The sequence below is a fragment of the Crocodylus porosus genome, unplaced genomic scaffold (genome assembly GCF_001723895.1).
Source record: "Crocodylus porosus isolate Cpor-Errol unplaced genomic scaffold, CroPor_comp1, whole genome shotgun sequence".
Classification (NCBI taxonomy): Eukaryota; Metazoa; Chordata; order Crocodylia; family Crocodylidae; genus Crocodylus; species Crocodylus porosus.
Window position 1 is genome coordinate 4,580,232 of NW_017728907.1, and position 20,741 is coordinate 4,600,972.

Consider the following 20,741-nt stretch of genomic DNA (forward strand, 5'->3'; position numbering starts at 1 on the left):
GACTCTACTGTAGCTCAGACATGTGTTTTTGTATGGGGTAGGTCACACCTACTGATTCAAGGGAGTCTCCCAGCCCTTTTGCTACATTTTCTATGGGCCAGAATAGACTTCCCTTGTGCTTTTAGGATCACATCCTGAAATAGTGACCACTCATCATGGACTCTCCTTCCTGTCAGATCACGGTGTCTCAAGGCATCAACAACCAACCTTCTGAGTTTGTGATAGTCAGCTTTCCTAAAGTTAGACATTTATAAGTCAGGAAGCCGAATGAACTTAATCTGAGAGTAGTGAAAAGCTGGCTGAAGTCATTGCAGGACCTTTGGTGAAACTCTTCCAAAACTTGTGGCACCCAGGGGAGGTCCTTGAAGACTGGAAAAGGACCAGTGTTGTGCCAAGTATGGGAGGAGAGAGGACCTGGACAACTATAGGCCAATTAACCTAACTTCTATTCCAGGGAAAATCTTGGAAAAATTAATCAAAGATGAGCAATAGGCTTGCAGAAGATAAGATTCTGAATGACAGCCAGCATGTCTTCATCGTGGGCAGGTCTCGTCTTACCAATCTCATCTTCTTCTACAACCAGGTAACTCACCACCTTGACGAGAGGAGATTGACATTGTATACCTAGATTTCCAAAAGGCCTTTGATCTCATGATTTTCTCACAAGAAAATTGGAGGATTGTGGGCTTAACTGCTTAACAGTCAGGTGGGTAGGATGCTGGCTGTGGGGTAGGACCCAGAGAGTTCTAATGAATGGATCTGTGTTGTCCTGGCAAGTGGTGTCCCTCAGGGGTCTGTGCTTGGTTCAGTGCTTTTCAACATCTTTATTAATGATTTGGATGTGGGGGTGAAGAGCTCACTGGCCAAGTTTGTGGATGACACCAAGTTATGGGGGAGCATGGTACAAAGGAGCAGACATAGGCAGACCTGGACAGGTTGGCAAGTTGGGCAGATCGGAACCAGATGAAGTTCAACATTGAGAAGTGTAAAGTGCTCCATCTGGGGACAAACAACCCCCAACACACTTACAGGCCCAGTGGTGCCATACTGACTAGGACCACAGCTGAAAGGGATCTAGGGGTAATAATAGACCATAGTATGAACATGAGTCATCATTGCAATGCTGTAGCCAACAGGGATAACAAAACTCTGGCATGCATCAAATGATGCATCTCAAGCAAAACCAAGGAAGTGATTCTTCCACTTTACTCAGCATTGTTGAGACCACAGCTGGAGTACTGCATCCAGTTCTGCACTTCAATAAGAATGTGGGAAAGCTTGAGAGAGTCCAGAGAAGAGCCAGCTGTATGATCAAAGTCTTGCAAGGCAAGCCATATGAGGAAAGGGTGAGTGACTTGGGCCTCTTCAGCCTAAAAAAGGGGAAGGCTGAGAAGGGACTTGGTAGTAGCTTACTGCTACATTGGGGAGAATACATCAAGGGCTCAGTGAACATCTGCTCACCAGGGCACCCTTGGGGAAAGCTATGAGTAATGGCCACATACTCCTGGAAGACTGTTTAAGGTTTAACACTAGGAAAAACTTCTTCACAGTCAGGGTGTCCAGACTGTGGAATAAACTCCCTCCAAAGGTGGTGCAACCACCTACCCTGTAAATCTTTGTGGCAGGCAAAAAGACATGAGGAGAAACTTGCCTCGGGCAAGTGATGAGCAGAACCAGCAGGATGCCGTGCCAAGCCAGGAGCATGGTGGAAGTGAAACTGTGGCAAATGAAGACACTGAATAAAAAAAAAGGAACCATGGAGATGGAAGGAGCCAGGACCAACCTCCACACCGACATGGACATGCTTTATGGTGGTGTACCAGCGCCGATTTGCCAGCCAGTCCCTTGGGACTGGGATAAAAAGCCTGGTGGAGGAGAGATGTGGAGGACTGGAAGTGGGTTCCCTGGTGGGACCAGAGTGGCCTGGAGCAGGACTGAGCCCCACTGAAGGGAAGTGGTGTCTGCTCAAGGAAGAGATCTATGAAGATATATTGAGCCCTAGAGTGCTGAAGGACTCACCCAAAGAGATGCCATGGACTCCAGACATCTCCAGACAGGATTGATCCAGCAGGAATTGGAGGAGAGAAGGAGGGATGGATGTTTAGACCACAGCAAGTACAGACCTGAGAGAGGAGGAGATTCGCCAGGAAGCAAGGTAACCCGGGGTCAGGTAGGAGTTTGGGCTAGACTAAATATGGCCTGAAGAGAACCAGATGAGTCGATGTCCAAATCCCAGTAACATAATTCTGAGGCCAGGATACCAGAGTCCATACAAGAGCGGACTGAGAAAGCAAGAGAATAACATCTTTGGTTGGTGTTAGGTGGGGTGTAGGGGAGGCAGAGCCCCAAACAGGAAGACAGACGGGAAGATTGAAGGAAGATACTAGGAGAGGCAGGACATATTATCTTCCTCCCAACTAAATTAATTTTTCCACCAAGATATGGCAGGCTAGAACCCCTGAGAATCTTCTGAAGTGTAACTCTCTAACGAGCTGTCCTCTCAAGTTACAGCAAAACTGGAAAAGCCCCTATGATCAAGGAGTGCTGGTAAGCAGCACAGGAGATTATAATTTTCAAGAGGAGACTGGATGGTCACCTCATTGCTGTCACCTGACCCCAGTTGTCTTTCCTGCCTCGTGTAGGGGTGGGTAGACCTGATGATCTTGCAAGGTCCCTTCCAGCCCCTTACAATCTATGAATCTATGAAAGTTGAGGATTTCTGCATTGGTGACTGATTTGTCAGCTTTGTGATGAATAGAGAAAGTGATCAACTCATGATTACTGTCACCAAGCTTCCCTTTGATCCTCAGGTTGCTGACTAGATCATCCCCTTTGGCCACTACCAGATTCAGCAGTGCCTTACCTCTTCTCGGCCCACAGACTTCTTGAGTCAAATAGAGCACATCAATGCAAATGAGGAAGCTTTGCAACTGATCAGATTTGGCTGAATGCTTTTCCCATTAGATGTCAGAGTGGTTGAAGTTGCCCATGACGACCATGCACCAAGAGCATGCAGCCTCTGCCAGTTCCCTAGCGAATTTGTGGTCAAACTCTTCCTCCTGGTTAGAAGGTCTATACTCCTACAGTGATATCCCCTTCACCCCATGTTCCCCATATTCTAACCCAGAGGGTCTCAAGTCACCCACCCTAGGTGCCAAACTCTGCTTGTAGGGAAGTGTACTGATCCTTCACATAGAGAGCTACACCCCCACCCTTCCTTGAAACATGATCCGTCCTGTACAAGGTATAGCCATCAATACCTGTAGTCCAGTCATAGTTGGAGTCCTACCAGGTCTCCGTTATCCCTATGAGATCATATTCATTTTTGCTTAGTAGAAAGGCCAGTTCCTCCTGTTTGGTGTTTGCTTGTAGTAGTATGCTAACATTGGTTCCTCTGTCTTCCCACTGGATTTGGAGGATCTTCCTCAGGCAACACTGACAGTACTTCTCTGACAACTTTAGCTGTCTCCTGTACATTATCCATATCTTAGCTTGGTATAGAAAAGTGATTGCTTGGTAAACCATGAGCTTGGTTTTGGATCTGTTGTTGTGATCTTTGAGCACCCATTTTTTCAACTGTCCAAAGGCTGCACTTGCACATTTGAGGCAATGTTTGAATTTCTTCTTCAATATCAGCCTTCTGTGAGAGATGGCTTTCTAGGTATGGGAAACATTCAACCTTCTCCAGAGTCTCACCATGGATCTGAATTACTGGAGCTAGAGACTCATAGATTCATAGATATAAGGGTTGGAAGGGACCTCAGCAGATCATCAAGTCTGACCCCACGTCCCAGGCAGAAAAAAGTGCTGGGGTCAGATGACCCCAGTCAGGTACTTGTCCAGTCTTCTCTTAAAGACCCTCAAGGTAGCAGAGACCACCACCTCCTTTGGAAGCCCATTCCAGATTCTGGCAACCTTTACGTAAAGAACCTCTTGCTGATGTCTAACCTGAATCTGCTCTCTGTCACTTCGTGGCTATTATCGTTATTTCTAGTTACACCAAGGGGTGCCCTGGTAAACAGAGCATGTCATATCCCTTGCTGTCCCCTCCCCAACTCCAAATGAATTTGTAGATGGCCACAGGATCCCCTCTCAACCTTCTCCTGTGGGGGCTGAAGAAAGTCAGATCCTTCAATCTCTCCTCGTAGGGCCCTATCCACAGGCCCCTAACCATACTAGCGGCCCCCTTATGGACCCTCTCAAGGTTATCCACATCCCTCTTGAAATGTGATGCCCAAAACTGGACATGGTACTCCAGATGTGGCCTTACCAGTTCCATGTAGAGGGGGAGTATCATTTCCCTGGACCCGTCTGTGATGCACCTGCTAATGCATGATAAAGTGTGGTTAGCTTTACTGATAACTTCATCACATTGACAACTCATGTTCATCTTGGAGTCAACTATGACTCTGAGATACCTTTCTGCTACAGTGCTGATGAAAGGGTCATCTCCCAGCCTGTAAATGTGATGGTGATTCCTTCTCCCTAGGTTCAGTACTTTGCATTTGTCCTTGTTGAATTGCATCCTATTCTGCTCTGCCCACTTCTCCAAACTGTCCAGATTCACTTGGATTAATTTCCTGCATACTAGCATATTTACTTTACCTTATAATTTGGTGTTGTCCATGAATTTGGACAGTGCTCGTTAGGACTGTTCATTAGGAGCTCGTTGGTGGGGAACCTTAGTCTTTTGAATATTAAGCATCAGTTCCATTTTTTTGCATGCCTTGATAAAGATGCTGATGATTCCCTGAAGGTCTGCTTTTGAGTGAGCAAACACTACAACATCAGTTTACTGGAGCTCCATGGTTGAGATCGGGGTGGTTTTGGTTTTGGCTCAGAGTTGGTTGTGGTTAAAGAGCTTACCATCTACTTTGTAGTTTAGCTCCACTCTGACTGGAAGCACTTGGTGGTCAGATGTAGCATTGCAGCAAGGAATATTGCGGAGGGTGGAGTGATGATGCAGCCTTTCTTAACTCCCATTGTTACCTCAATGGGATGTGTGATAGATCCATTACTGAGAACCACCACTAACATACCACATGGAGCAGGCAAAATATGGAAATAAATTTCAGTGGGCATGCATACTTCAGAAGGATCCTCCACAACACTTCTCAGCTGACAGTCAAAGGATTTCATGAAGTCAAAGGTCATATAGAGAGGCTTGTGTTATTTGTGGCATTTCTTTTGCAGCTGGCAAGCTATGAAAATCATATCAGTTGTGCCTCTTGATGCCCTACACTGAGATTCTGGGAGGAGCTCTTTGACAAGTGGAAGGAGGTGATTCAGGAGGGTTCTCACAACAATTTTTCCTGTGGAGGACAGCAAGGTGATCCCTCTGTAGTTTCCAGTCAGACAGGTCTCCTTTCTTGACAATTGTCACAATCATGGCATCCCTGATGTCATCTGGGATTTCCTTATTGTTCCAGAACCTTAAGATGAGGGCGTGAATCTGTGATGTGAACTTCTCTCCCCCCTGGTTTAAGACTTCAGTGGGAATTCCATCCACTCCAGATGACAGTTGCTCTTCAACTGCTTGATGACTTTCCTTACCTTGTCAAAAGTTGGAGGGATTCTGAGATTGTCTCTGACTGGGTGTTGAAAGATGGAGTTGAGAACACTCTCATCAACAGCAGAGTCTCAATTGATAAGGTCTTCAAAATGCTTCCTTCAATGGGCATTGCTGGCTCCCCTTTCCTTGATTAGGTCTCCTTCATCCTTATATCTCAAGGGCCTTGGTCCCTGAGTACTTGGACTTTAGCTGGCTTTGGTGGCAGTGAAGAAGCCATGCACATCTTGGATGTCAGTCAGATGTTGAATCTCCATAGCCTTATCTTCCCACCACTTGTTCTTCATATCACACATCCACCTTTGGACCTCTGCCTTTGTTGTTGGAGATCCAGTTTCTTTTGCTTGTAGTTAGTGTCATTTGGCCAAGCACAAAAGGCCTTGTTTTTGTGATTGATCAACTCTTGAATCACCTGATTGTTCTCATCAAACCAATCTCGATGTTTTCTGGTAGGTCATCCAGATGTCTCTTCACAGACATTGATGATGGTGGCCTTGAGGGTATCCCACATGCTGCTGATGTTCTTTCATTGTTGTTGATTGAAATTCACCAGCTTTTCATTGAGACACTGCTTGGCTCCTTGAGTCATTTGATGTTGATCTTCCTCAGCATTGCTTCTATTGCAGCCATCATTTGGGAGTCTGAGTGGCATAATCAAGTGGATGAATCCATGATCAATCCAGCAATCATCAGCCCCTAGCATAGCTTAGGTGATGCGTATATCTTTATGATCCCGGGCACGGACAATGGCATAGTCAATCAAGTACCAATGCTTAGATTGTGGGTGTTGCTATGATGTCTTGTGCCTGTTTTTTTGGTGGAATAAGGTGTTTGTGATGGTGAGACCATGTTGCACACTTTTGGTCAAGAGGTGTATGCCACTGGAGTTGACTTTTCCTACTCCTTCCTTGCCAATGGTTTTATTCCAGAGGTTAGAGTCTCTTCCAACTCTGGAACTGAAATCACTGAGAAGAATAAATCTGTCTCCCTCCAGAATGTCAGACAGGACTTGGTTAAAATGTAAAAGAAATGTAAAATTTCTCTAATGAATGGATCTGTGTTGTCCTGGCAAGTAGAGGTCAGTGGTATCCCACAGGGGTCTGGTGTTTGGTTCAGTGCTTTTCAACCCAGTGATCTCTTGTCCACATTGAAGATTCCTAGTTTTTTTAGTCTCTCTCCTTGCAAGGGAAGTGTTTCATACCCCTCATCATCTTTGCTACTTTTCTATAAAGTTTTGCCCACTTCCCCAGATTTTTTCCACTTTTTCCATGTTTTAGGGATATACTTGTGTCAAAACAGATTTGTCTGAAATAAAACAGAAAACATCTTTTTTTTCCTTTAGGTTCTGCTCTTAATCCAAAAACTGAATTAAGCGTTAGTTAAATGGTGTGGTTAAAGTGACTGATAATTAATTTTGTTGTTGCTCGGGGACAGCTATGCTTGGGCTCTATGATTTAAGAGGACTTCTCTTTTACCAATTTGTTATATTTAGCTAGGTTATGTTTTGAACTCGGATAAATCATTGTTGCATCTTAATAACTATACCAGACCATGTGTGAGATTTAGTCAATAAATAATAATAAATGCATGATGCATTTCAAAATTATAAGATGTTGTATACCTATAATGCATTTCATCCAAAAAAAATAGTGTTTTATAAAAGTAATTGACAATTATGTTCCTTAATTTTTTTTTTACCGATGAGGAAAATAAAACAAAAATATTTCTGATGTACTGATTTAGCCCACAGTCCTATAAACCCTTACCCAAGAGTTTACCTTTATGAAAGGGAGCAATTGTTCTGAAATCAGGATTAAATCCAGATTTCATGATGCCCTGTCCTTTAGGGCTGTGTGAAGCTTCGGGTGGTGATTTGATTTGGAGGAGATTTAGCCTGATTCAGTGGCTGAATCTCTGAATTGAATGGAATCAGGGTACCAATTAAAATGTCCGAATCAATTGAAAGCTCTCTGAATCTTTGGAAAAGATTTGGAGAGCTTTGATGGTTTGGACAGTCCCCAGTGGCTGCAGCAGGGAGCTGCAGCTGGACTTAAAGCTGGTAAGTATGGGGTGGGGAAGGGAGGGGCTGGAGAAGGGGACCATGGAGGGACCCCTGCCAGGCCCCATCCCCTCCCTGCTCCCCCAGCCCGCACCATGGCTGCCCCGCCCACCCTAGCTCCCCGTGCTTTAAAAAAAAGCCACACTTACCAGGTACTGCTGGGCAGGGAGGCAATCCCCACTGCGCTTCACTGCATGGAGGGCTCTGCATGAGTCCTCTGACCCCCCTTGCTCCCTTACCCCTCCCCATGCCTGCCCCAGCTCCAGTCCTTTAAGAAACAAAAAACCTGAGAAAACCCCCCAGGACTCACTGATATGCAGTGTGGGGCAGTGGGGATCAGCCCCCTGCCAAGAAGCACCTGCTGAGTTGGGGCTTTTTTCCCCCAAGTGCTGGGAGCTGGGGAGAGTGGGTTGGGGATGGGCCTGGCCTGAGTGATTTGGAGATTCGGCCAAATCAATTCAGGACAGTGATTCGAATCACCAAATTGAATCACTGTCCCCTGAATCGGCCAAATCTGATGCAAGTGCTAACCACTTCATACGGGCCTACTGTCCTTATCACTTACCATTAGACTTTGCTGTTTCCTTAGAGAGGAAAGACCACAACAGTTGTAGTTTTCCTGCATGACCTAACTTGTTCACAGGTAGCAGATTGAATGTCTAAATTACTGGCATTTCATAAAAACTGTACAGTTTTCTAGGATGGAACTAAATAGCTGGACTCAGAAAGAATAAATTAAGCCTTATTTGTTCTGGAATATTTACATTTATTTCAAATTGTTTTTAAAAAGCCTGTCATTTTTTGCTAAGTTACATGCACTGAAACACACACACAAAAAAGGTAACAAGATCTGAATGCTCCTCAGCCAAGACAATGTATCCATAGCAAGAATAATTAGACACCATTAATAAATATCAAACTCTTTAACTGACCCCCTTTTTGAAGGCATGGGTGAACAGAGAGGTTTTACAATATGTCCTATAGGCCAGCAGATTAATGACTATGCAGATTACTTCTTCATCTTGATTTACTGCAAAAACTAGATTAATCGTTTTTTTCTGTGTCTCTTCAAAGCAGTTATCTAGAATGGAAAATAAATCAAAAAATAAAAATACGGAACAAACTATTCAAACCCAGCTAATGATAAAGTTGAAGAAACCTATCAGGTATCTGTGTCCAAAGGCTCAATAAAGCAATGGGATAAACACTTTCAGATCCTCCTTATTTCAGTGGGACACAAAGGAAGCCAACACTTTACAAGTTCAAGGTTTACTTGTTTGCTTCTATTAGTCCGTCTTCCTAAAGCCCCCAAGTTGCCCCAATATGCAGGAAAGCAGATGGCCTATAGTAGAAGATTAGGATCCCCAGAGATTTGGGGCTATTGACAGGGTTCCTGGTATTCCAATTTATTTCCTAATTTATTTAAACAGCATGTCAAATGCAGTCATCTTTGCTTCAGTTTATCCCCTGCTGGTGCTATCTCACACAGGATTGCCTGCACATAGATTTACTACTGAGGGATTAAGGCTTAAACTGGGAAAGGAATTCAGTGGCTGTAACACTCAAAGTGCAAGTATAGCCCTAATAATATGCAAGTCACACTTATTACCACTGCTGCTTTCAGGGGCCAAGTGTTTACCAGTTTGTGGCTACTGACATGGCATCTCATCCGTTTACATGTTGTATAAGCAAGCGGCATGCATATTTGTATGCTGTGGACTCAACCCTGCCTGGAGGCAGGGAGGGGACCAATCCAGTTCTCCACACTGAAAAACCTCCTGCTGCTGCTTGTAACCTTTCTCACTCAACAAGCTCTTTGCCCTACCAGTAATTGACCACACATGGACAATTGCACAATACAATGTGCCTATGAATCTCAAAAACAGTTGTAACTTCTTGGCTTTTGCAACAAAGACTACAGTTTTCTAAGATGGTAAGTGGAATTAGGTAGCTAATTCAGTAGTCAAACAATTCAGAAAGATGGTTGTCAGGGAAACTTCACCTCTGCACCAATGAAGAGCCAGCTTTGCATGACAGACCAAGTATGATCCACATGGTTAATACTTTAGAAATTGATTTTTTTTGGCTAAAAAAGGGTGGGGGGAAAGTCATGGATTTTACTTGCCATATTCAGTGTCTTTGCCTTTATGCAAAAAGCCCTCCACAGATCTCCTGTAGTATGTTGATAGACCTAAAAGGAAAGTAGGGAAGGGGAGAAATGTTAAAAGGCTAAAGAGCTCAAGAAAAGCACAACCCCCTGCCCCCCCACCAAACTCTCCCCACAACCCAGCGCAGAATCTTATTTCACCTTCACAAGTAAAGCTTGAGACTCACCCCAAGTTAGTTATTGTGCTGTAGTGATTCTATTACCTTTCTAGGTATAAATGCCTGCATTATAGGACTAGGATCACACTATGGGCTGCGTAGATCTCTCTCTATGTCATTAAGTCTCCAAGAAATAACATATTCAAACATTGTTTTTCCACTTAATAAAGTCAGAATGTATTGACAAAGAACAGTGCGTTGTGTCTGACAGTTAGTTTTTCCAGGGCACAAATGCCAGATACTAGCTAAGAACTGAGTTTAGTGTAGCCTTCACAAAGACAAAACTTACTGATGCTAAGTCCCTAATTGTAATGTATTAATTACTATTTAATTAACACACAGCTTTGAAAAATTAGGAATATGTTCTCAAGTTGCTTCCAGCAGATAAGTCCTGGATTTTTTTCTAAAGAATATTGTTAAAGAATACATTAATTATAAAATTAATTAATGAATTTCTATGTATTAAACTCTGTTTCCCAAGTACTAGAAGACAGGAAATTCTGTTACTGTACTCATAGGAAATCCCAAATGTATAAATGTTATCATGGAGTTCTCTATATGGGAGACAGTCTCTCTGGAAACCATTAAAGTTAACATCCTGTTAAAAGTTTGAAGACAGTAGACCGTCAGATATTGTATTAAAGTTCAGAAGGAATTCTTCTAAACTGATTACAAATTATTGGAAAATGTTTTGTAGTTTATTTTTCTTAACTAAACAAATAAACTGAGGGCTGCAGCCAAAATACCCAGTTATATAATACTGATATAATAGTATAATACCCATATTATAATACTAAAAAGACTAATTTCCTATTTTAAAAGTTTAACTTAATAACTCTTCCATTGGCACATATGAAAAAATAGAAGGTAAGTAAGTAGATATCTTTAATCATGATAGACCATTCTTGCCACTCTTGATAAGACAATAAAGAGCTCCTTGGCAACCTTCTTAACTTTATCCATGTTAATACTACTATCAGAAAAAATACTCATTTAAAAATATCTGTAAAACTAGACTAGATGAGATAGGGGTTTGAGAACAGGATACATGGTTTCACTTTGTATTTAGTTTTAATCCAGTTCATGATAGACAGTCAGCAATTGTGCACACCCTTCCCTGTGCCCCTCAGTTCTATGCAGATTAATACATTTATTTCTTTCAACAGCAATTTTGTGAGTATTAAAGTGCATTATTCCACCTGTAACAGTAAGAGAAACCTTCAGCAAAGCTGTAGGTCAGCTCACAAGCTGGAGGTAGTTTGATGAACAACTTCGGCCTATTTCTAATGAAAAAGTTTTAGAGATGTATTCTAAAAGGAGCAATAATATATTATTGGATAACATACTTTTAGTAACCAGACACAAGTAGAACACAACTATAATATACCTTATATTCAGTGGTGCCCTTTCTAGGATTTGTAGTTTCAGGCAGAATGTAACAAACATCACAAAGCTTTTGCTGGCTTAATTTTTGTTTCTTGATCTTTAGATCAGGCAACTCAGTTACTTAAATGCATGACTAGTTTTATTTTTCTACTGGTATCAATCTTTTTTCTTGATGCAGTCCTTATTTTTTTCTTTCCTTCTATTTAATATCTATTTTTGTTTATTTTCTTACACACGAAAATTACAACTTCTTACTTTCCTTCAGCCAAAGAGTCATGTCAAATTAACCCTAGAAAACACATGCATGACAAATTAACTCTAGGGAATGCTTGCCATGTGTTAAAATCATTTAAAATCATTGTGGGATACTTCTATGCCACAAAGAAGTTGCTGTTTCTGTGAGTAACTATTATGGCTAATCTACCAGTTTATTTAGGCATAAACTGGTTTAATATCTGCTATGATTTGTTGTGTAATACTTGCATATACCTTGCAACAGATGTAATGGCTGACAGGATCCACACTTTGATGCATCCATCCATAGTCACAACTGTAGGTGTGATGCATGATCAAAAAATGCAAGTGATGGACTAGTCAGTATAATACAGTTTCAAAATGAACCTAAATTCCAGCTGTCCAGGACAAGCTTGAAGTTTCATGAAGCAGTGCTCTTAACGGTTCTACAACTGAAGCATAGTTCGGAATAATTTTTACATACTAAGAATTAAGGTACAGTAAACAACATAATGCTTGCAATCTTGGTTTTTTAAAAAAAGATATTGCCTATGCAACTACAGTAATACAATATAGAATCATAGACTCATAGAAAGTTAGGATTGGAAGGGGCCTCAGGAGGTCATCTATTCCAATCCCCTGCCCAAAGCAGGATCATCCCCAACAAGATCATCCCAGACAAGGCTTTGTCTATCCAGGTCTTAATAACTGCCAAGGATGGAGATTCCACAACTTCTTTGGGTAACCTGTTCCAGTGCTTTACTACCTTCCTTGTGAATAAGTATTTTTCTAACATCTAATCTAAACTTATCTTGCTGCAACTTGAGACCATTGCTGTTTGTTCTGTTCTGCCACCGCTGAGAACAGTCTAGTTTCATCTACTTTGGAACCATCCTTCATGTAGTTGGAGGTTGCTATTAAATCCCGCATCAGTGTTTTCTTCTCCACACTAAATAAACCCAGATCACTCGGCCTGTCCTCAGAAGTCATGTGCCCCAGCCCCCTAACCATTCTTGTTGCCTTCTGTTGGACCCTCTCCAATATGTCTCCATCCTTTCTGTAGTGGAAGCCCCAAACTGGGCACAGTACTCCACATGTGACCTCACCAGTATGGAATAAAGGGGAATAACCTCTTTCCTTGATATGCTGGCAACACTCCTAATAATGCAGCCCAGTATGCCATTAGACTTCTTTGCAAGAAGGGCACACTGTTGACTCATATTCAGCTTATTGGCCACTGTAACCCTCAGGACCTTTTCTGCAGAGCTGCTGCTTAGCCATTTGGTCCCCAGCCTGTACCAGTGCATGGGATTGTTCCATCCTAAATGCAGGACTTTCCATTTCTCCTTATCGAACTTCACGAAATTTCTTTTGGTCCAGTCCTCCTATTTCCTGAGGTCTCTCTGAATCCTAGCCTTACCCTCCAACATATCTACCGCTCTCTCCAGCTTGGTGTCACTTGCAAACTTGCTGAGGGTGCACTCCATCCCACCTTCCAGATCCTTGAAGAAGATACTGAACAAAACTAGCCCCAGGACTGACCCCTGGGGCACTCCACTTGATACCAGCTGTCAACTAGACATTGAGCTATTGACTGGTATTCTTTGAACCTGATGATCAAACCAGTTTTTTACCCTCCTTAAAGTCTATTCATCCAACCCATATTTCCTTAAAGAGGAAAGGGTCAGGAGTGAATTCGTGCAGGCTTATACCTGTTAGATCTTATGTCCCATGTCCTAACCACTCAGCTGCTTCGGTAACTGATATGGGCCAAGTTTCAATTCATCTCATGAAATTATATGCTCAGCAAAAGACAGCTCTGTCTGAAGCAACATTTAGCAAAGTTCACTTTGAGTTCTTCTGCATTAATGTGTTGTAATATGGCCTGCAGGTGTTTCTCATGCTCTTCTGTTATTTTCCAAGCACAATAATGTCATTTAGTGTCATATCATGGTACTTTAATGTCATATCATGGTACTTTAGGCTTGTTATTAAAGATCACTGACATCATTCTTGAAAGTACTGGGTGCTGATACAAGCCTGTATGGCATCCATTTAAAACAGAAAAGTCCACCATGCACAACAAATTCTGTCCTACTGATTTCCATTGTTCTCTGTTCATTGGTTGAGGAGTCTGATTTACACTTCCTGAACAGTAAGTAAAAAGTTGGTGGATAAGACTATATAAAGATGCATTAGCAGATAATCCTGCTTCTCTCTGCATGTTTCTGCATAGCACTGTTTTTGTCTTCTGAAAAGTCTTTGGTTACTGAACATGTCATGTTCAGGCATTTTAAAAACTCATTAGATCAATTAGGAGTATTGAAAGGTCAGCCAAGTTGAAAATGAATTTACTTACATAGTTTACCATTCCCATAAGTCTATGTATATCTCCCACATGTTCTTGCTGTGGCCTCTTCAATATGATGTGCTTGGCTACACTGATTCATTACATGGTATAATGGCATTTATTATTCAAAATCTGTTTATTGATATTAAAGATTCCTCTGTGTAGGTAGTCACAACCATCTGCTTCAATCTTGTTAAACTTTTTTTCTTCACTTCCCCATTGATATAATGAAAATCTCATATGGGGTGAGAAGTTATAGGCACATACAAGGTTTATTTAATACTTTATTGCTTTTGGCATAGCCACACATCCTGTACCGTGGATATAGCTCATGTAGTGGCTGCTGGCAGGCTGGGTGTAGTATACAAGTTGCTGCAGGATTTTTCTAATGATTAAATCTACCTGCTGGATGGCACATTTTTCCCATCATTCTGCAGTACTGCCACAGAAGTTCTTTAATACACCTTCTTTTATACTAGGTACAGCTTTTCCTGATAAATTCAGAACTGCTGTCTATGGGTGTAATGCTCACAGAAACCTGTAGGCCACAAACAGTAATGATGTGAATGGTGGCACAAGTGATATATACTTTACATATACTTTACACTTATATGGGTAACATTCAGTGTGCAGACTGAGTGCACCTTGAAAGCCACTGGGGTTGGGAAAAGGGAACATCAGGAATAATTAAAAAGAGGCTATAGAGTAAGGTGGAGGGCAGCTTTATTTTATCATGTTAATTTGTGATGATGTGTCAAGAAATGCAACAACATATGCCACATGTTGCATAGCAAGTTGTTTTCCTGGGGGGATAGAACTGAGCTATTATGATGATGTCCTGTTTAAAAAGCCTGATATTGACTTAGAAAAAAGGTAGTTTTTCTTCATTTCCTTCAGTATGTACACTAGGGATTAAAAAAAACAAACAATCATTCATCATAGTTCAGGTTTGCAATTAGCAACAATGATATATGCATATAAGAATATAGGACTTAAGTATTCAGCCCATAAGATATGGCTCCAGCAAGGCATACAGTTACTTCTTGAATTACCTCAGTATCCTTCACCTCAGAAATCTTGGCCAAAAGTTCATTTCAAGATTTTATTACTTCAGAGTGAAAAAAATGCTTCCTTATGACTGTTCTTCTTTTTTTTTTTTTAACTTTCGTTAAAGGCTCCTTGTGAATATGCACTGAGCTAAAAAAAACCCAAACATAACGAGCATTATCCACCTTACAATTTTATGTGTTTTAATTCAGCCCTACACTTCATTTATGTGTGCAGAAAAAATTGAGGACTCTTCCCTTCCTTCTTTGTCTATGTTTTCACCTTTCCTCTATTGTTACCTTGGCTTTCCATTTTTGTCTATTTTGTAGGAAACTGCCAATTGTTAGCACTCACCCTAGGTGACATCTAACCAGGGCAGTGGTCTCCAACCTTTTAAAGTAAGAGATCACCTTTGGCATTTAAAAGCAACCCAAGATCTACCGTGTGCCACTGCCACCAGCCCCCTCCCCACCCCAGCTGGTAAGTCTGTGGGGAGGGAAGGAGGAAGGCAGATCAAAAAAATATATATTTGGGGGTGCACCTCCCCAGCAGGTAAGTCCCACCTGGCTGGGTGCCCACTCAACTTACCCCTGCTCCTGCCTCTGTGACACTGTCCCTCACTGCTAGGGCCTTGATCTAGCCCCCACCCCTTCCCTCCCCCATGGACTACCTGCTGGGCTGGGGCATGCGCATGCATGCACGCGGGCATTCAGCCTCCCACCCCAGCCTCGGATCGACTCCAAAAGGCTCTGAAATCTCCGATTATTATTTATATAATAATCTGGTGACCACTGAACCAGATTATTATATAAAACATCAAAACACCATTTAATGTTAAACTTGCGGCTGAAGAAAACAAAAACATAGTAATTGACAGCAAAGGGTAAGAATATGGTTTCTGTTGGTATGGCTCAATAAGGTGAATCAAGAAGATAGCCAAGATCAGTGTTGCATGACAAAAAGTTTTATTTTACCCAGAAAAGGTTTTTGGATTAAGTTGTTTTAGAGTTGACCTTTTCTTGCTTTTATTGACTTAATTTGGTTTATTTTCAAATATTTGTTTTGCACAAATCAGAACAGTATATGGATTAAAATGAATTATGTGCAGTAAAATATACTTTGAAAAATAAAACAATGTTATGTAAACAAAATGCTCAGTGTTGTAAAATATAGCATACAAGTCAATATGAGCGAAAATGTTGGCCTGTAGAAATAACCAAAAAAAAAAAAAGTTGACAGGGTTTTGTCAATCAGTCCAACATTGTACTCAAAGATTTTGTATCTGTTTGTCAGCTAGCTCATTGTTGCACTTGATTTAGAGGTGCTGAGGACTCTGTGCACTCCATATTTCTCAGAATTAGCCCCCAGCTCTGCTGCTAGATTTTCAGAAACATATTTAATCTGAGAATCCTCAGCAAGTTCCAACAATTCATTGCTACATGGAGGAGTAGATGGTACTGCTCCCTTTACAACATGCATGTTGTAAAGGGAATGCAACTTACAATCATCTTCCTGTAAAAGTCCTATAGAAATGTTGAACTATTTTTATTACCCAACAGTGAAACCTGTGCAAGAATCCATTCATTTGCAGCAGCCTCCTTACTCAAGTGCCACAAAGCTCCACTGTACCGAGTTTAACTGTGCCTTTATGGCTGCATCCAGACAAGCGTGGCTGTGCAGTATGCGAGGCCACGGACATGCGTGTGGTGCCACATACCACACATTCAGCTGTTCTGTGCACTTCAAGGGAAGATTGCTGGTTTGGATTTTTTGACCCCTGGCTCCCTGGAATTTTGCAAAAAATTCCATGCAAAACTTGAGCCTGGCTGCCAGGAGCCATCCTCCAGCTACTGGCCAGGCTCTGAGCAGTAGGATTGCTGCTGCTGCACCCCCAGGCTCCCCCAACACCCCATCTAATGCTGCTGGGGCTAGGCCAGTGATAGCCCAAGGCTCCCCTGCCCCACACAGTGTAGCCTGTTGCGTACCAGAGGGCACATGGCACAGGAGTTCCCTGGGGACAAGTAGCAGAGGCACAAGGTATGCTGCTGCTTCTTGTCCCTGGGGGAAAAAACACCTATGCTCGTCTGGAAATGGCCCATGAGAGGACCCTTTGTGGTAAGCAACCAATTTTTCCCAATTTCTTGAGCCACATAAAGTCTCCTTATAAGAGTTAACATTGGCCAAAGGTTGAAATATTTCTGCCCAGAAGATTTGTGCAACTCAGCTGGAAAATACCAGCTGACAGCTCTGCATCTTAAATGAACTGAGAGCTGAAGATCACCTACTTTTTATAGTGCAGGCGGTTCCATAAGTCAGCTTTGTTATATAAAAGGGATAAAACTGCAACCAGAGTAAAAGGGGTAGCAATATCTGCAATGGAATATGTGACAGTGAAGTATTGCTGATTCCCAAATGCCACTTGTAAGCACCCAAATTATTTCATCCTATTATTTACATATTTTATTGTATTCAATTTATGTGCCACCCTTCTCAGCAACGGCTCAGGATGGTTTGCAGTAAGAGAATAGAATAACTTAGAAAGCAGGAGAGCCACAAGAGAACAAGACAACTGAAAAGTGAAATGGTATGTCAACATAATAAAGTGACTCCCTCCCCAGCTCCTAAACATTCTCTCAGCCTAGATCTGTTTGCTAAGCAGTGACAAATTCCCAGGTGCATGCACTAACCTTTCCACTACAATCTCAGCCCCTCTGGCAGGCCTGCAGGCCAGATGACATGGTTCCATGGACTAGACCAGGGGTGGGCAAAATGTGGCCCATGAGCCAGATGCAGCCTGCTGGGCCATTCTATCTGGCCCACAGTGCTCCTATAAAAATTTAGAAAATTAATATTTATCTGCCCCTGGCTGCCTGTCATGTGGCCCTTGATAGCTTGCCAAAACTCACTAAGCAGCCCCCTGCTCAAAATAATTGCCCGACCCTGGACTGGACCCATATGTTTGACGTCCCTAGAGTAAAATAAATGGGATACCACTTTCTATTAAAAATAGATAGGCTGAATCATAGGGTCTTGCATGTAATTTTCTTATTCTGTCCCAGATAATATAGTGGGTGAAATTTCCTTGTGTAGAGAGCCAACGCAGAGGCCTACAAGCAATATAACTCTATCTTAAAATCTCACCACCAAGTTTAAATGAAGAACAGTTGTGGTTTTATGATCAATACATGACTATAATGTATTAATGCTGTGTAACAGTGAGTGCTGGGCATCAGGGAGTGGTGTTCTTTATAGTTCTGGCCCTAAAAACACAATACCCAAGACTAAGATTGCAGGTGGTTTCTAATCTGCCATATGCTTCTTGAAAACTCTTTCTCAGGTATGTTTTGGGACAAAATGATGGCAAGCTCCTGGTATTTCAAAGTAGTCATGCATACTAAAGGCAAATGTTTGCTTCTCAATATTTGTATTACTCTGAAATTAAATATCTGTTTATGCAACTTTCTATTGGCTTTAGATCCAATATGGCTTGTAGGATCAATACACGGATAGGTTATTTCAAAAGAAATACCATTCTTTATGAACTAGCACCAGAAGTTCTGTAATTTGCAATTTTTCCCTTGAGCCCGTACCAAACCAAACACCCCAGAATTGTGCTAAGCTGAATTACCTGCTGGGTGTCTCCTTTAGAAAGTGCTATAAAACTAAGGTCCTGATCATTTTTTGTTAAAGATTCCCTGGCACATTTCAGAGGGATGGTATTTTTTCCAACACATAGTTTGGGAAATTACATTTTTAAACATGCAAATTGTTTCACTTTTCCACTTGCAAGGTAAAAGTACTGCATCCTGCCGTCTGGAGACTTCAGGACAAAGTTAGTGACTATCCCCATTCTGTAGGGAAACATGATCATGCAGCACTCAGGGTAGAATCACCACCCCAGATAGACCCAATAGAAAGACAGTCTGTTGACTGCACCTTGCTGCCAAACCTGCTGTGACATTGGCTAATGCTACTGGACTCTTTCAATAAGTTCTCAGCTGTTAATGTGTATTTAATTTTCTTGTACTTTTACCATTAAGAATCTTACTTGCAAAAACCATTGTGAATAGAAAATATTTAAGCTATGTACTAGCAAAGAACTCAGTAAGCTGTTTTTAGTGGCTGAAGACACTGCCTTCCATATTTGAACAAATGAGAGATTAAAATCAACAGAATGTGACTACATAGCTAGATAAGAGAAGTATACAATAAAACTCACTATAACTTTGTCTCTCTGGCATTGACAGATTCTTTTTAATAAAAGAAATTACAAAATTAGACAGTCAAAAAACAATACCCCCTCTCTTTCAGCATTAGTCTGCTCCTTAAGAATTAATCCTACAACCCTTCCATATATAGTCAGAACACCTCCTAGCATCTTTTAGCTATATGTCCACGTAGGGTTTGCAAAGATGCTGATGATCAGGAGATACAAAGGAATTTAGGGTGTACACTGCATCTAGCAATGACTAAATATTTAACATACCCATTGTCTGCCTTCACTACTCAATCACCACTCAGAAATATTAGGTAATTATTTTCTATAACATTAGGCAGGTTTAAGGGCCAGGGTGTGACTTCATGATTTGTCAGTGCAGGGAAGAAGAGGGCCTGCATAAAGAACTTCCATGTCCATAGATATTGGCAGGGGATGTCAGGGTGAAGAGGAGGAAGGCAATTAGTCTGAGCTGTAGTTTGCTCGGGAGGTGGCTAAACAGCGCCCCATGCCTCTCTTTCTCAGCGTTTCCTCCTGCTTACCCCTGGAGTAGTTCAGTTAACACACACTGTTCACTGTGTAATACTGTGCCTAGCATGAGAATCCAGTCTTTATTTAATGTTTCCATAACAATTAAAGAGCTACCAAAGAAAACAAAGCAGTGAACCTGTGCAAAGCCAAAGAGCTGTCTTTCATTAACATAGCAAAATCATTCAGAAAGGAAACATTTAAGAAAGTCTGGGATTAAATGCTCAGTAAGAAAAACAATGTTGGCAGGACCCTGGAGCTATTGGCAACTGAGAATGCAAATGCTGTGAAATCTCTCTAATCATTTTGTTTTAAGAGGAAGGCTTGTTCAGTTGTCATGTAGGCCCACAGTTTACATACTGTTCATTGGCACATCATTAAAAAAGAAGGTGCTGAGTTTTACAAAGACTGCACCTTTTTATTTTTTAAATAAAATCTCTCCTCCTGTGGGTGGCTAGTAATGATCATGGCTCATCTCTGCTCATATTTTATGACAGTTTGGGGATTTATTTCCAAAAACAGAAGCTGCAAGGATTTGAAACATTTATTCTTCCCTCAGAAACAACTGACTAAAACTTCAGGCTTAAGGTGAAGTTATACATTACAATTAGACCATCCTAAGGGCACTTAAAATGTGAATGTTTGCATATTAGAACTCATTAATTAATGCTGAGCGTCTCAAAGTTACTCCAATTTGGGCAAGGGTTAATTCTGGGTCATGCTACCTAGCTACCTAACTTCTGTTATGGTAACTTCAACCTGCTCCACAGAGATAAAATGAGCAATTTGCAGTCCTCCAGCATCCCAGGATGCATGGCTTCTAGCACCTGGCCCCCCAAAACAAACAAACAAACAAACAAACAAACAAACACAAGCTGATAGAGCCAAGATGTCCTGGCTCTTAACCACACGCCTGATCACCAGCCTTCTAGTGGCAAGTCAGAGCTTTGTAGGCAAGAAATAGTATTAATCCTTAATGTGCGACTGATAACAGCTCATTCTAACTTTAACAGCACTTAACATTCGA